This window comes from Coregonus lavaretus (assembly GCF_964263955.1).
Source record: "Coregonus lavaretus genome assembly, chromosome: 14".
In the NCBI taxonomy this organism is placed as follows: Eukaryota; Metazoa; Chordata; class Actinopteri; order Salmoniformes; family Salmonidae; genus Coregonus; species Coregonus lavaretus.
Genome location: NC_140001.1, coordinates 47230005 through 47244568, shown reverse-complemented (window position 1 = coordinate 47244568; position 14564 = coordinate 47230005). Strand labels below are relative to the sequence as shown.

At 44.6% G+C, this 14564-nt stretch overlaps 1 protein-coding gene across 1 annotated transcript in view; it reads right to left on the bottom strand.

Annotated features, from left to right (window-relative positions):
• ak8 (adenylate kinase 8) overlaps positions 1–14564 on the bottom strand; it is a 79300-nt gene that overhangs the window by 13852 nt on the left and 50884 nt on the right. The gene's annotated exons all lie outside the window — the stretch shown is intronic.

The following is a 14564-nucleotide window of genomic DNA, read 5'->3' as shown; positions in this document are numbered from 1 at the left end:
AGGTTGTGAAATCAAGTTGTTAGTGGCAACTTCTGCAGTGGGGTCGGTATATAATATCTTAATCCATTTACAGAAGTAGTTCCCAAACCCAAATCACTTAAGCAATTCAAATAAATAAGACCACTCAACTCTATCAAATGCCTTCTCTACATCAAGTGAGAGTATGGCAGTATCATGGGACCCTTCACACATGTTTAGTACTCTCCTCACATTGTGAAAACCTTCATGTTTTTTCACAAAGCCATTTTGGTGGGAGTACTCTATCCAATATCCTGGCTTTAGCAATACTTTTTTAGTCGGAGTTCAGAAGAGAAATCGGTCTGTAACTTTCACATTTTGTTGGGGATTTATTAGGCTTCAGAATAAGAGTGATTAAAGCACTCCTTAGAGAGCGGGGGAAACAACCTTGCTGAAAGGATACATATCCAAAAGTGGACCTAGAAGTTTGTCCTTAAATATCTTATAAATATCTATTGGGAGCCCATCTGAACCTGCCGCTTTACCTCCCTGTCACGCTCTGGTTCCGGGACGTTGTTTATGAACCAGGGTGTGTTTGTATTGTTGGGTGTTGTGTGGGTTAGGTTGGGTATAGGGTGTGTTCGTTTTGTTGTGTGCTGTTTGGTTGGGGTGTCTAGGTGGTTGTCTTCCTTGTTTGTATTCAAGTGACTCCCAATCGGAGGTAACGAGTGACAGCTGTCGGCTCGTTATCTCTGATTGGGAGCCATATTTAAACTGTGTGGTTTCACCTTGGTTTGGGGGTTTTTGTTCCATGTTCCGTATTCAGTATTTGTAACTGTGGACTTCACTAGCCGTCTTTGTTTATTGTTTTTGTTCGTTCGTGTCTTTACTCAAATAAAGTCAACATGTTCTTTTCACTCGCTGCGCCTTGGTCTCCTTCACTCCTCGACGAACGTGACAGAAAAACCCACCTTAAAAGGACCAAGCGGCGTGTCAAGCGGCAACAGGATCCACCTACACAGGATTTATATCCACCCATAAAGGATTCATGGACATGGGAGGAGATTCTGGATGGTAAGGGGCCTTGGGCACAACCGGGAGAATATCGCCGTCCTCGTGAAGAGCTGGAGGCAGCTAAAGCCGAGAGGCGGCGATATGAGGAGGCAGCACGGAGGCAAGACTGGAAGCCTGTGGGTACTACCCAAGAATTTCTTGGGGGGGGGGCTAAGAGGGAGTGTGGCGAAGTCAGGTAGGAGACCTGCGCCTACTCCCTGGACTGACCGTGGAGAGCGAGAGTACGGGCAGACACCGTGTTACGCAGTTGAGCGCATGGTGTCTCCTGTACGCAGGCATAGCCCGGTTCGGTACAGTCCAGCTCCACGTATCGGCCGGGCCAGATTGAGTGTTGAGCCGGATGTCATGAAGCCGGTCCCACGCAGCAGGTCACCAGTGCGTCTCCTCGGGCCGGCGTACATGGCACCAGCCTTACGCATGGTGTTCCCGGTTCGCCCACATAGGCCGGTGCGGGTTATTCCACCTCCCCGTACTGGTCGGGCGACGGGGAGCATCAACCCAGGTAAGGTTGGGCAGGCTCAGTGCTCAAGGGAGCCAGTACGCCTGCACGGTCCGGTATTTCCGGCGCCACCTCCTCGCTCCAGCCCAGTACCACCAGTACCTACACCACGCACCAGGTTTCCTGTGCGTCTTCAGAGCCCTGTGTCTCCTCCACGCACTGGCTCGATGGTGCGTGTCTCCAGCCCTTTACCACCAGTGCATACACCACGCACCAAGCCTCCTGTGTGTCCCCAGAGTCCTGGGCGTCCTGTTGTTGCTCTCCGCACTAGCCCCGAGATGCGTGTCCTCAGCCCGGTACCTCCAGTTCCGGCACCACGCATCAGGCCTACGGTGCGTCCCCAGGGTCCAGCATGCCCTGTTGCTTCTCCCCGCACTAGCCCTGAGATGCGTGTCCTCAGCCCGGTACCTCCAGTTCCGGCACCACGCACCAGGCCTACGATGCGCCTCAGACGGCCAGAGTCTGCCGTCTGCCCAACGGGGTCTGAACTGCCCGTCTGCCCAACGCCGTCTGAACTGTCCGTCTGCCAAGCGCCGCAGGAACTGCCCGTCTGTACTGAGCCTGCAAAGCCGCCCGTCTGCCATGAGCCTTCAGAGCCGTCCGCCAGACCGGAGCCGCTAGAACTCTCCGCCAGACAGGAGCAGCCAGAGCCTTCCGCCAGACAGGATCAGCCAGAGCCTTCCGCCAGACAGGAGCAGCCAGAGCCTTCCGCCAGACAGGATCAGCCAGAGCCTTCCGCCAGACAGGATCAGCCAGAGCCTTCCGCCAGACAGGATCAGCCAGAGCCTTCCGCCAGACAGGATCAGCCAGAGCCTTCCGCCAGACAGGATCAGCCAGAGCCTTCCGCCAGACAGGATCAGCCAGAGCCTTCCGCCAGACAGGATCAGCCAGAGCCTTCTGCCAGACAGGATCAGCCAGAGCCTTCCGCCAGCCAGGATCCGCCAGAGCCGTCCAGCCAGGATCCGCCAGAGCCGTCCAGCCAGGATCCGCCAGAGCCAGCCAGCCAGGATCTGCCCCTCAGTCCGGTGCTGCCCCTTAGTCAGGTACTGTCCCTTAGCCCGGTGCTGCCCCTTAGTCCGGTGCTGCCCCTTAGTCAGGTGCTGTCCCTTAGCCCGGTGCTGCCCCTTAGCCCGGTGCTGCCCCTTAGTCCGGTGCTGCCCCTTAGTCCGGTGCTGTCCCTTAGTCCGGTGCTGCCTCTTCGTCCGGAGCTGCCCCTTTATCCAGGTGGGTTAGTTTGGAGGGTAGTCAGTGGGAGGAGGCTACTTAAGCAGTTTGTGACTGTGGTGGGGTGGGGATCACGACCGGGGCCAGAGCCGCCACCGTGGACAGACGCCCACCCAGACCCTCCCCTAGACTTTATGTTGGTGCGCCCGGGGTTCGCACCTTTAGGGGGGGGTACTGTCACGCTCTGGTTCCGGGACGTTGTTTATGAACCAGGGTGTGTTTGTATTGTTGGGTGTTGTGTGGGTTAGGTTGGGTATAGGGTGTGTTCGTTTTGTTGTGTGCTGTTTGGTTGGGGTGTCTAGGTGGTTGTCTTCCTTGTTTGTATTCAAGTGACTCCCAATCGGAGGTAACGAGTGACAGCTGTCGGCTCGTTATCTCTGATTGGGAGCCATATTTAAACTGTGTGGTTTCACCTTGGTTTTGTGGGTTTTTGTTCCTGTGTAGTCATTGTCACTATTGGACTTCACATTCGTCGCTTTGGTTTGTTGTTTTTGGTTGCTTTAAGTAATAAAGTCAACATGTTCTTTTCACTCGCTGCGCCTTGGTCTCCTTCACTCCTCGACGAACGTGACACTCCCTTCATATTGGAAAAAGCATCAGATATTTCAACACCATCCAATTCCTTTTCCAGATCCAATTGTGTGTCTTCTGAAATAGAGGGAAAATCAAGACCATCCAAAAATGTCTGATTAGTTCAGTTCTCAGGAGATACAGAGTTGTAAAGTGTGTTGTAGTAGGAAGCAAATGTTTGGTTTATTTCTACAGGACCCATTGATAATTGTCCTTGTTAATTATGAATTGCATCAATGGCTCGTCAGAATTTAACTTCTTAATTCGCCAGGCCGGCAATATACCAGGTTTTTCACCTTGATCATAGAAGGACTGTTTCAGCCTCATTAAGCTGTTTACAGCCTTTGAGGTGGAAAGTTCTTCATACTGAGCTTTAAGAGCAAATAATTACTTCTACTGAGTTATCCAAAAAAGCTTCCCTCTCCAATTCTCTGATTTTGCTGTCCATTTCTCTCGTTTCATATTTAATTGATTGGATTTGAAACTGGTAAAACGTATAATTTGCCCCCTAATACAGTGGCTTGCGAAAGTATTCACCCCCCTTGGCATTTTTCCTATTTTGTTGCCTTACAACCTGGAATTCAAATTGTATCATTTGATTTACACAACATGTCTCTCACTTTGAAGATGCAAAATATTTTTTATTGTGAAACAAACAAGAAATAAGACAAAAAAAACGGAAAACTTGAGCTTGCATAACTATTCACCCCCCCAAAGTCAATACTTTGTAGAGACACCTTTTGCAGCAATTACAGCTGCAAGTCTCTTGGGGTATGTCTCTATAAGCTTGGCACATCTAGCTACTGGGATTGTTGCCCATTCTTCAAGGCAAAACTGCTCCAGCTCCTTCAAGTTGGATGGGTTCCGCTGGTGTACAGCAATCTTTAAGTCATACCACAATTCAATTGGATTGAGGTCTGGGCTTTGACTAGGCCATTCCAAGACATTTAAATGTTTCCCCTTAAACCACTCGAATGTTGCTTTAGCAGTATGCTTAGGGTCATTGTCCTGCTGGAAGGTGAACCTCCGTCCCAGTCTCAAATCTCTGGAAGACTGAAACAGGTTTCCCTCAAGAATTTCCCTGTATTTAGCGCCATCCATCATTCCTTCAATTCTGACCAGTTTCCCAGTCCCTGCCGATGAAAAACATCCCCACAGCATGATGCTGCCACCACCATGCTTCACTGTGGGGATGGTGTTCTCGGGGTGATGAGAGGTGTTGGGTTTGTGCCAGACATAGTGTTTTCCTTGATGGCCAAAAAGCTCAATTTTAGTCTCATCTGACCAGAGTACCTTCTTCCATATGTTTGGGGAGTCTCCAACATGGCTTTTGGCGAACACCAAACGTGTTTGCTTATTTGTTTCTTTAAGCAATGGCTTTTTTCTGGCCACTCTTCCGTAAAACCCAGCTCTGTGGAGTGTACGGCTTAAAGTGGTCATATGGACAGATACTCCAATCTCTGCTGTGGAGCTTTGCAGCTCCTTCAGGGTTATCTTTGGTCTCTTTGTTGCCTCTCTGATTAATGCCCTCCTTGCCTGGTCCGTGAGTTTTGGTGGGCGGCCCTCTCTTGGCAGGTTTGTTGTGGTGCCATATTCTTTCCATTTTTTAATAATGGATTTAATGGTGCTCCGTGGGATGTTCAAAGTTTAGGATTTTTTTTTATAACCCAACCCTGATCTGTACTTCTCCACAACTTTGTCCCTGACCTGTTTGGAGAGCTCCTTGGTCTTCATGGTGCCGCTTGCTTGGTGGTGCCCCTTGCTTAGTGGTGTTGCAGACTCTGGGGCCTTTCAGAACAGGTGTATATATACTGAGATCATGTGACACTTAAATAAACTCCACCTGTGTACAATCTAACTAATTATGTGACTTCTGAAGGTAATTGGTTGCACCAGATCTTATTAAGGGGCTTCATAGCAAAGGGGGTGAATACATATGCACGCACCACTTTTCCATTATTTATTTTTTAGAATTTTTTGAAACAAGGTAATTTAATTTCACTTCACCAATTTGGACTATTTTGTGTATGTCCATTACATGAAATCCAAATAAAAATCAATTTAAATTACAGGTTGTAATGCAACAAAATAGGAAAAACACCAAGGGGGATGAATACTTTTGCAAGGCACTGTATATGCTTTGAAAACCTCCCATTTGGTCAGTGTTCAATGTAAAATAAACATCTACATGCTCTCCAACGTAATGTAAGAAGTCTGGGTCCTGTAACCACCTGGGATGCAAACGCCATCTAGAGGATCCTTTTACTAGTTTTGTATCCCTATAGAATAATGACACAGGAGAATGGTCACTCAGAAAAATACTATCATATCCACTTCTTGCTACATTGGGAAGCAATGAGCAAGAAACAAAAAAGTTGTCTATACGAGAATATGATTTAAATGTCGACGAGTAACATGAATACTCCCTTTTACTCGGGTTCTGAGTCCTCCAAGGTTCACATAGATTTAAGTCCTTAATGAAATGCAGTAATTTCTTTCTACTCTGCGAGTGGGAAGTGTCTAAACCAGAGGAGCGATATAGATGAGGATCAAGAGTGCAATTAAAATCCCCTGCCATTAGGACTTTACCAGGAAGGGAGGCTATCAATAGAAATGAATTCTCAAAGATTTTGGGATTATCATCATTAGGACCATAAACATTAACCAGATTAATATGCTCAATCAAAAGAGTTCCCTGTATCAAAATGTATCTACCAGCTGTATCAGTTATAATATTATCCACTTGAAACGGAACAGATTTGTGAATTATAACCATAACACCACAAGAATGAGAGGAGAAACAGGATGCTATTACTTGACCTTACCATCTCATGCGTACTTTAAGTAGCTCATCCTTCAACAAGTGAGTTTCTTGTAGGAACACAATAGATTCATAAAGTTGTTTAAGCCTAGTAATAACCAGTTTAAGCTTGGATAGTTTACAAACTCCACGGACATTCCACAAAGTAAATTTCAGTTTTGCATTTGAAGTCATTTAACCAAAGATATAAACATGGAACAAGCTATAGCATAAAGGCATATCTAAAATATGTTTAGTAACCACAAGGACCGCATTAATATTTTGTAGTGAGGAAAATACAGTGCATTCGGAAAGTAATCAGACCCCTTGACTTTTTCCACATTTTGTTACGTTACAGCCTTATTTTAAAATTGATTAAATGTGTGTTTTTTCTTCATCAATCTACACGCAATACCCCATAATGACAAAGCAAAAACAGGTTTTTAGAAATGTTTGCACATTTACTACAAATAAAAACCAGAAATATCACATTTACATAAGTATTCAGACTCTTTACTCAGTACTTTGTTGAAGCACCTTTGGCAGCGGTTACAGTTTTGAGTCTTCTTGGGTATGACGCTACAAGCTTCCATTCTTCTCTGCAGATTCTCTCAAGATCTGTCAGGTTGGATGGGGAGTGTCGCTGCACAGCTATTTTTAGGTCTCTCCAGAGATATTAGATCGGGTTCAAGTCCGGTCTCTGGCTGGGCCACTCAAGGACATTTTGGGACAAGTCTCTGAGCCACTCCTGCATTGTCTTGGCTGTGTGCTTAGGGTCATTGTCCTGTTGGAAGGTGAACCTTCATCCCAGTCTGAGGTCCTGAGCGCTCTGGAGTAGGTTTTCATCAAGGAACTCTCTGTACTTTGCTCCGTTCATCTTTCCCTCGATCCTGACTAGTCTCCCAGTCCCAGCCGCTGAAAGACATCCCCACAGCATGATGCTGCCACCACCATGCTTCACCGTAGGGATGGTGCCAGGTTTCCTCCAGACGTGAGGCTTGGCATTCAGGCCAAAGGGTTCAATCTTGATTTCATCAGACCAAATAATTTTGTTTCTCATGGCCTGAGAGCCTTTAGGTGCCTTTTGGCAAACCCCAAGCGGCCTGTCATGTGCCCTTTACTGAGGAGTGGCTTCCATCTGGCCACTCTACCATAAAGGCCTGATTGGTGGAGTGCTGCAGAGATGGTTGTCCTTCTGGAAGACTCTGTCAGAGTGACCATCGGGTTCTTGGTCACCTACCTGACCAAGGCCCTTCTCCCCCGATTGCTCAGTTTGGCCGGGCGGCCAGCTCTAGGAAGAGTCTTGATGGTTCAAAACTTCTTCCATTTAAGAATGATGGCGGCCACTTTGTTCTGGGGGACCTTCAATGCTGCAGAAATGTTTTGGTACCATTCCCCAGATTGTGCCTCGACATAATCCTGTCTCGGAGTGCTACGGACAATTCCTTCGACCTCATGGCTTGGTTTTTGCTCTGACATGCACTGTCAACTGTGGGACCTGATATGGACAGGTGTGTGCCTTTCCAAATCATGTCCAATCAATTGAATTGACCACAGGCAGGGCTGTGGTGGTCACGGAATTTCGTCAGCCGGTGATTGTCAAGCAAATAATTGTCGGTTTCACGGTAATTGACCGTTAATTAATATAAACACATTTAGCATCTCCTGGCTTCCACACATAGCCTACAAGCCACTGATGCAGACCTTTGGAACATCTACATTTGAAAAAGTATAATAAATCCATGTATTATAGCCTACACCGTCACAATAAATCCATCATTTATTTTAGACAGGTCTAAAGAAATATGATCTGAAGAAAATGTAGTCTATTTCAGAAGAACAGAATAGCATACTCTGAGTTGTCCTTATGTTAGGTCCTGATCTGGCTATGCCAAATGCCTGTGGGCTACACTAGTTCATTTAGCAGACAAGATTTGCTTTGATTCCGTGGCATTATGTTATAGTATGAAGAATACAATTGAACAAAGCTGAATAAAATAGAAAGGATATTTCCTCCACGCGATTTGAGGGAGTGCGCACATTTGGCTATTCTGTGTTGAGCGGTTAACAAAGAAATAGGTACTCCTATATGCTTAATTTAAAGTTATTAATGTAACTTTAGTTGTTCTACAAACGTTGGGCTATATGTTTTGATTCTTAATACATTGAAAGGCTGCATGATGCGACTCTCAAGATGATTTGAAAAAGTTGCTCGAAATGCATGAGCTCTGCTTTGTGTTTTTGCGCAGGCCGTACACACTTCATCAGTCACTCATTCACAATTGGACAAGCACTTGATAATGCCTCGAATTTCACGGCGGCATCCCCTTTGTGTGGCCGTAATGCACCCTAAAAAAATGTGTGGCCAGTGTCCATTGTGCCCTTCTCCCTGAGTGCTGCGCACTCGGAAGCACCTCTCACTCACATGGCTCTCCATCACGTGATCGGTCTTTCTCACAGGCTACAAGTGAAGACAGACACATCGGGGACGCAACTGCGCGCGTCCTTATCCAATTCCGAGGTGCTTATTGAAGATATTGGAAGAACTGTCCACATTTACTTTTCGTCAGCCAACAAGATGAGTAGGCCTAACGAACAGCAAAAGCACTAGGCTATGTCAATCTACTTTCCCCCATAGTACAAACGTCTACCTATTCTATTCTGTGCGAGAAATAAATATTCCAAACATAGTCTAGGCCAGTTGTGGGATGCGATGGATCCCACATTAATACAAACACTAGCATCAAAAACACTTTTTTACGCAATGTGGCTGACGCAACAGATCAGAACGTTTAGCTTAACATTTTGATAAACTATTAGGCTATTTCTTCACATTATAAGTGCAGCAATGCGCACACGGCAGTAGGCTATAAGCGCTAATGTTCCATTTGCGGAAAACACCATTATCAAAAGTGACCGCAAATGCAATTATGCATGTAATACTTTTATTATAAAGGTGCATTTTTATGTGAAAATGATCTTCCCCAAACTTGAAACTCACGCGATGCTTATGTATACCAGTTTGGCTCTACACCCCTTATAAAGTGGATTAATGTGCTTAATTTTTATAAGTTATTTGGCCACTTTAGTTGTGATACAAACTTTATCAAAACACATATGCCTATGGGCTAGGCTACATGAGGTGTTCGACTATGATTAGAAGAAGTCCCCCCAAAAAGGCATTGTTTCTTATGCTGGGCATCATTCACAAATTATAATATATAATTCACAAGTGGTAGGCTAATATTGTCACCCATCAGACTTTTCTTGATTTCATCTTGTCTATACTAAATAATATATGTGTGACATGTTTTTGATTTAGAATGGACCATTATCATGCACCTGTATCAAAACAAGGGCAGCGGGAAAAAATACATCTCATCTATGCACTTAAATAGTGAATGGAGGCTTTTCACATTGTTCATTTTCATGCCAGCCAGGTAGGCTACACTGTCGTAAATATAAGCAATGTGCTTAATATCAGGAAAGTTGAGAAATAAATATAGTAGGCCTAGCCTATAGAAAGCTGATGGGATCCTCCTCTTTTTAGTTAGGGGCCATCACTCTGTTTTCTAGAACAATTGCATAGGCTATAAAAATGTTGCGCAACATGAGCTCATTGGCTCTCATTAAGTGTTTGATTAGATTTTCGATTACATTTGCATTGATGTCAGCGTGATTAGAGGGACAATAGAGTGCTGAGTACCAGGCAGTTAGCAAGTTTGATAGGCTACTAATGACCAGCAGCAGCATCAGAGATTGGAGAAGCCTAATTACCGTGACTAAACGGTCACGTGGAATTTGACTGCCGGTGTGGCGGTAATACGGTCACCGCAACAGCCCTAACCACATGTGGACTCCAATCAAGTTGTAGAAACATCTCAAGGATGGTCAATGGAAACAGGATGCACCTGAGTGAGCTCAATTTCGAGTCTCATAGCAAAGGGTCTGAATACTTATGTAAATAAGGTATTTCAAAAAACCTGCTTTTGCTTTGTCATTATGGGGTATTTTGTGTAGATTGATGTGGAAAACATTTATTGAATCCATTTTAGAATAAGGCTGTAACATAACAAAATGTGGAAAAGGTGAAGGGGTCTGAATACTTTCCGAATGGACTGTACCAAATATTATTCACATTATGTTTAAGATCTGAGAAAGAAAGAAAACATTGTAAAATGACTCTCTCTACAGTCTCCATTGGGGTGGGGGGGGGGGGGGGGGGGGGGGGGTGAGAGAGAGTGTGTGTGTGGATTTCTTTAGATATTGTTTTCATATATATTGGTCCGGACAATCAAAAACTCACAACGCTTTGTCCGATGAAAAAAAATGTCTTCAGATTTGTCCATCAGTAAGCTCAGAGAACAAGTGTACCAAAGGAAATTATACATTTCCGTTATGGACATGAATGGGATATATGTAAAATACTGAAAATGAGGATGCTATGGTTTGTAAATGGCTTTAACACCGCCATATAGGGACTTGTCCTCACTGTGTGTGAAATTTGGTGCCTTTATCACAGTCTACAATTCCCCTCAAATTTGAGGCTCAGCTGCTGAACAACATGGTTAAAAATAAAAGCTATGCATGAAGCAAGCCTCTTTAGTCATAAGAGTCTCACCTAGTCGACAAATATTTAGGAGACCTCATGAGCTGTCCTAACCAGTTAAGACTGAGTTACCAGCAGGTGTGTCTTGATAATAGCAAAAGGCAGCGAGTGTTGGGCCAGTAAGTGAAAGGTCGCTGGTTGTAATTCCCGAGCCGGCAAGGTGAAAAATCTGCCGTTCTGCCTTTCAGCAAGGCAGTTAACCCCCAACACATTTTGGTTGATTGCATTCAGTTGTGCAACTGACTAGATATCCCCTTTCTCTTCAAGTTATCCCTTCGGAGCGCAATATCACATTGTTAAAAAATATGCCTAAATTGGGTATACTTATGTCAACAATGTCAATCAGCGTCATGACTATATTTCCTTTGCGGTACCTCAACCTGTCGATAGGCCTTAATTAATAAAGCCGTCAGGTAAATCACTGCCCCTAACCGCCCTGGCCGCCCCACCACTACCATAATCATCATCCCATCAGTAACATTATCTCTCCATTGTCTCTCCGACTCAATTAAGCTAATGCTATGTAAATTAGGTCTCCTGCCATTAGCGCCAACGCCAGTCTTGCCTGAGAGCTTTCTGGACACTTTGCAGTATTTACTGACATCTCTACTAGTGCTTAATGCCACACAGCAGGCTGCACTGGAGAAAGGAAAAGGAGACCACTATGATTAGTAAACACTGGTAGAGAGGAGGTGTAGGGTCTAGCTAGGACATGGGGTGTATTCAAAATGGCACCCTCTTCCCTATGGCCCCTGGTCAAAAGTAGTGCACTATGTAGGGAATTGGGTGCCACTCATTTCCATTGCAGACATGTACATGTTGGAGACGAGGTAGATGTCCAGTTGAGGTCATACAACACATGGAATGGAGCTTGTACTGTAAATTTAGATGGCTCTCTTGTGATTCTCCAAGAGTGTTTCTTTGCGTCCTTCAATAAATATAAGAACAGCACCGAAAGCCTAACTATACAACCGGGCCAATCTTCAATACTGTTAACATTTTTAAAACTGTATTTTTGTCAAAAGTCAGAGGCAGCTAGTTCTATAGATTTTCAGTCAATAACACAACAAAATTCAGTTGTGGTGGAGGGTCAATGTGTCTCAAGATTAAATGTTGACAATGAAGCATAACCCACAGTTCAACGTCTCTTTTTGATTTACACTTGGTTGAGTTGTCAACTAACGTGAATGCAAGGTGAAATCTCCCCCAAAAATCACCATTGGATTTAGGTTAAAAGTTTGGTGAAAAAAAATACACAATTCCCTAACATTGATGACTTTTTGCAAATCCAATCAGTTTTCCACATTGATTCAATGTCATCACATATCATTTTGTTGTTGAAATGATACGGAAACAAAGTTGGTTCAACCAGTTTCTGCCCAGTGAGAAGGAACATAATTTGAACAAAGTCCAGAGTCTGTCTGTATGCCTGTTTCAGATGGTCTGTGTGTACACAATGAAGATAAACCCGATTAATGTTTGATTACACCGGGGTAGGAATGATAGAGAATATTTTGTGGACACAGAAAGGATCTGTACACCTGTACAGGCAACAATAGTGATGTAATTTCACAGCATTTCCAACAGCATAGTTCCTCTGTTTCTGGCACGGTTAGATAAAGAGGAGTACACCCTGGAGGAATTATGACCATCCCTGGCTACCTGGACTATTTGCATTGCCCACCCCACCCCACCCCAACCCCCTCTTTACGCTTCTGCTACTCTGTTTATTATTTATGCATAGTCACATTAACTCTACCCACATGTACATTTTACCTCAATTACCTCGACTAATCATTGCCCCCGCACATTGACTCTGTACCGGTACCCCCTGTATATAGCCTCGCTACTGTTAATTCATTTTACTGCTGCTCTTTATATCTATTTTTTACTTAACACTTTTATTTTCTTTAAAAACTGCATTGTTGGTTAAGGGCTTGTAAGTAAGCATTTCACTGTAAGGTCTACACCTGTTGTATTCGGCGCATGTGGCAAATGCAATTTTATTTTATTTGATTTGATTCAGAGCTCCAAGACAGGATTGTGTCGAGGCACAGATCTGGGGAAGGGTACCAAAAATGTCTGCAGCATTGAAGGTCCCCAAGAACACAGTGGCCTCCATCATTCTTAAATGGAAGAAGTTTGGAACCACCAAGACTCTTCCTAGAGCTGGCCGCCCGGCCAAACTGAGCAATCGGGGGAGAAGGGCCTTAGTCAGGGAGGTGACCAAGAACCCGATGGTCACTCTGACAGAGCTCCAGAGTTCCTCTGTGGAGATGGGAGAACCCTCCAGAAGGACAACCATCTCTGCAGCACTCCACCAATCAGGCCTTTATGGTAGAGTGGCCAGATCGAAGCCACTTTAAAAGGCACCTAAAGGACTCAGACCATGAGAAACAATATTCTCTGGTCTGATGAAACCAAAATTGAACCCTTTGGCCTGAATGCCAAGTGTCATATCTGGAGGAAACCTGGCACCATCCCTACGGCGAAGTATGGTGGTGGCAGCATCATGCTGTGGGGATGTTTTTCAGCATCAGGGACTGGGAGACGATCGAGGGAAAGATGAACGGAGCAAAGTACAGAGAGATCCTTGATGAAAACCTACTCCAGAGCACTCAGGACCTCAGACTGGGGCGAAGGCTCACCTTCCAACAGGACCACGAACCTAAGCACACAGCCAAGACAATGCAGGAGTGGCTTCGGGACAAGTCTCTGGAGAGACCTGAAAATAGCTGTGCAGAGACGCTTCCCATCCAACCTGACAGAGCTTGAGAGGAGCTGCAGAGAAGAATGGGAGAAATTCCCAAAATACAGGTGTGCCAAGCTTGTAGCGTCATACCCAAGAAGACTCAAGGCTGTAATCGCTGCCAAAGGTGCTTCAACAAAGTACTGAGTAAAGGGTCTGAATACTAATAAATACAAATACACTTGCAAACAGGAAAGGGCCTTTCCCAAATTGTCCCCGGGCCCTATACAGGGCCCAAAACAATCACTCAGAGTATAACAGGATTTATTAAAGGGGCAATCCTTAGTTGCTACATCCATTTTTGGACCTATAAATTAATATGTACCCATTGATTATTGACGCTGTTTGTTCACCCGCACTCGCCCGCAACTGCTAATAAGCCATCCGCAACCACATGACTGTGTGATAAAGTGAAAATCTGAGGCCCACACCTGACCCTAACTCGCAAATATAGAAAATGCGCTGTAGGCTACAGTCAGAGAAGGTGGAATGATTTTGTGACAGGGAGTGCAGGATTTTTTTGTTGTTGCTTAATTTAGATATGTTTCTGCTTAGAATTTCCGACAATTTGGTAGGCAACATTATATTACCTCCCCCCTTTTCATTTTCTGCTACTTTCTCTCTACCTTTCGCACACACTTTCCTTCTCCCACCTCCACCCACTGTTTTTCTTCTCTTGTTAAAAGCCACTATTTCACCTTTCTTTTGTAATGCCATCATCAACATCAACAATTCACTTACGCTGCCTGTCATGCTGCAGCTAGCTGATTTCAGAGTGGAAGGTGTGTGAAGTGTCTTCAAGAAATGTGAACATGAATTTGTCTGATTCCAACTTAATTATTTTGTAGCTGGATACATTCCTCCTTGATTTGGAAGAAAATGCATATAGCCATAAAAGCCTGTCTCTGAAGATAAAACCTGAGAAGAAGATGTAATATTGATCACAATGCGTTTTCCTTTAGGCCCTAAAGCTTACAGGCTTACACACTAATTCCAGATAGCCTAAAAAGAATGAAAGAAAAACCTAAATGTAGCCTATAGATATACATTTCACAAGAATTATACATTCATGGATTTTCTA